We start from the raw sequence: 3,794 nt of genomic DNA, 5'->3' as shown, positions 1-3,794 counted from the left end.
ACAAACTGAATCAAGATATCATCACATTATTTGTCATGGGTCTTCTTTCCATTTTAGATCATTTTGTTTAAGAAGTATAATTTCCTTCTTTTAATTTAGATCAAATACTTCAATAATCTCATCATCTGTGTGAACTGTGGAATATGGTTGACAAATGTTATCTTTTCCTTGTTTGGACTATATAAAATACATGAATTCTTTGTACATTGAGTGATTGACATTAAGATCTATTCTACTGGAAATGTTTACGGTTATCAACCTTTGATTTTCCATTTGAGCAAGGATATTTCCTTTACCCATATACTTTTTTTCCCTTCTTGTGGACAGGGACCAAGAAGACCTCATCCTGTCAATCATAATAATAGAAAACTAGTTTTTTGTGGGCCTTTTGGCCGTTTCTCTTATCGTCTTTGAGACTGTCTACCTTTGCATCAATTTTATCATTTTAGGCACTATCCTTATCAATCTCTACCATCAGATCCTGGAAAAGATCTTCATTAGTCATACCTCTTTGTTGCACACCTTGATTATTACCTTGATCATGATTTTGATATTAAGGCCCATTCCCGTGCGATCGGTATTGGTTTTGCCCCTGCCCTGCTGTTGATTATGTTTTTTCTATTTCCACCCCATGAGGAGTTGGTATGATTCCTCTAATTTGAGTTATATGTATTACTTCTAATTCTGTTTTTGTCTTAATTTTGTCATGATTATTTTTCACCTTTGGAGTCTCCACCTTTTTACATTTGCATACGTATTTAGGAGTTGATGTCGAATGAGAGTAGTGCTTTGCAAAAGTTAAATGTAAATTTGATCAATGTGTGTCTTTCTTACGATAGCTTGTAGTTAATCATTGTGCGATAACTTGCATAGTAGTTGAAGAGAAAATATACAAGCTTACACCATTGAATGATGCGTCTATTCAATCAAAATTATTATTAATACAAAGACATCATATTGAAATATTGCTATCAAATAAATTTCAAAAGTAATATTCAAACAATTTTAATTATGAATTTTTTGAATATATAAAGTCATCAACTTGATAAAAGTGTTTTCAATATGTCACAACACATAATTTAAGTATATCTCTCATTGGCTCAAAATATTTCATGTTTTAAATTTTTTGCCTTATATCTAAGAAAGTGTAGCCTCCTTCTTTTTATAATCACATACAGATAAAGAAGTTGTTGAATGTGAATTGTGTTTTGTAAAAATTGCACAAAAATTAGATCAATATATACCTTTCTTATGATAGCTAGTGGATCATTGTCATTTTTGTTGCGAACACCTACAAAAAATATATAGTTATTAAAAAGAAAGTAATCTTACGTGATTTGATATTTGAATGACAAATTTCTATGTTACAAGATGTGAAATAACTATGACACACACGTTTACCTTCCCAAGTAAGATAAACTTTCAACTAAACAAAAAATATATATGAATAAGTCGAATTAAACACAATAACTTATAATGTGAATATAAAAAATAGAGAACATAATCAGAAGTAGAATAGAGAGACACAAACACAAAATTAATATGACAAAATGTGCCTACACAAAGTAGGATTGATAATCTAAAAATTTATGAATTGGGACAGTTGTCTTGTGATTTTCACTATGTATACACAATATATACCACTTACTAAATGAATGTACTGTTGAATTGATCAAAATAATTTACTCCACATTGAATATACCAAACAACTTTTCACACACACACACACAGAGTAGGAATAATACTTGATTGAAGGATATTAATGTTATTCAATAATTTATGGGCATTTTAGTTCCACTTATGTATATACTTAGTATATACTAATTTAACAGAAGTTTTGTTTCTATATTTTTACACGTGAAGGAAAAAATTACAAATCAATTTATGATTACTATTTAATATTTAATTAATAAAACATTTATACATTTAGTATTGGGATAAAATGACAACCAAACTTCAAATTTTGGACCTTTCCATTTTTAATAGTTTTTACTATTAATTATATATCATAATATGATGGATAAGTTAGGAAAATAAAGATGTGTAGTTATTAAGTTTATTTTAAATGGAAAATAATTATTAAAATGATTTTAAGAAAAAAATTAATAGGTAAGGGGTTTTTTAGTAATTCAATTTTGACTTAGATTATTCCCACTTATATATATATACTATTCGTAGGGAACGTGCGCTTCACGTTTGTCCCTTGTTGTTAAATTTATATATACTAACAAATTGAGTTATAAAATAGGAAATTTTGAAATTAGCAATAGTAGTTTTACCATTTATATTTTGTTCACTAAATAATAAAAAAATATATTATGAATACTTGAGCATTTTTTGTTATCCTTCATTTGAAGTTTCTCATTCTCTTTTCTTCTCATGTTGAATTATGCACATAACATAAATCTTTGTAAATTGGTTCTTAAAGCATATTGAAATTTTAATTCTGAAAGTGTTCTTACAGAATAGTGGAGAGAATCTTCATATTCAACTTTCAATTTTAAAAAATTATGATTACGAGTAATAATTAATATTTAGTAATCACGCAGAAGAATGTCACATTCTCTAAAATAAATAATATTTTAAAGGCAAAAGTAGACATTCTAATTTGGACAATTACTACTTAACTATTCATGGGTTCAACCAATAATCCGAAAATCGGAGTTTACAATTTTCCAGCCATAATTAAAATTTTACATCAATAATAAATAGCTTCTCATCACAATAAATATAAGTATGATGCAAACAATATATAAGTTCTAAAAGACATCATCAATTTGGTACGTATGCAAATGATATAAACACTAATTGATATATTACGAAATACACTTGCAGCCATCATCATAACTATTATGTTAATTATTTTAATTATTCTATCACATATGCATCTTCTTTTTAACCGTAGAGAAACATTGTACATATGATTTATGAAGAGAAAAGAATAATACTCTCTTTTTTTCATAAAATTTCTCTTTGAATAATTAATATAAATGGAGCAACACAAACTTTTCAAAATAACTTATTCTAGATATATGATCAATTTGAAGAATGAATGTTTCCACAAACAAATAATAAACTAATAAGATCAATAGATTATACAATATAAACGAAAAGTCAAATAAAAATACATTTAAAAAATCATATGGGATTTTTCTCATTTAGTTATTTCTCTCACTACTAATAAATAATATTCTCGAAGATATATTTAAAATAAAGTAAAACACTCTATCGATAGTCGCAAATAAAATTAACTGATTAATCTTTCATTATGAATTTCATCAATGATTAAGAAATATAGGAGAACATGAATTGTATATCACTAATTTTCATATAGGACACAAGATATTCCACTGGAAAACAAAATCATAAGAAAGTATATCGATCAAAATATTAAAAAAGGATGTACAAAATACTTAAGCTTGACAAGAATGAGCGGATAAAAACAAAAGGAAATTATTGCAATGCAAGATTAATTTTTTTGTTTGATAATCTCTCATCCTCCTCTTATCACTTACATAAAGACCATGCTAGGTATTTTATAGCAGTACATAGGATGACTTTTGAGTAGATAAAATTGATTTGCATTAAATTAGTTCGATGATTTTATTCCTTATCAAATTTATGTAAAGGAAAAACTCTTCAAATACTCTTGATTTTTACAACCAAAGAAAAATTAATTATTACTGTGAATTTAATTCATGTACTGATTTAAATGAGTTTTTTATTAAATATTTAATTATATTTTATATTATTTATTTTAATTATTTTAATGGATAAAATGGTAATTCAACTTT

This window comes from Solanum pennellii, chromosome 8 (assembly GCF_001406875.1).
Source record: "Solanum pennellii chromosome 8, SPENNV200".
NCBI classification, from domain to species: domain Eukaryota; kingdom Viridiplantae; phylum Streptophyta; class Magnoliopsida; order Solanales; family Solanaceae; genus Solanum; species Solanum pennellii.
Note: the sequence above shows the minus strand (reverse complement) of the source record.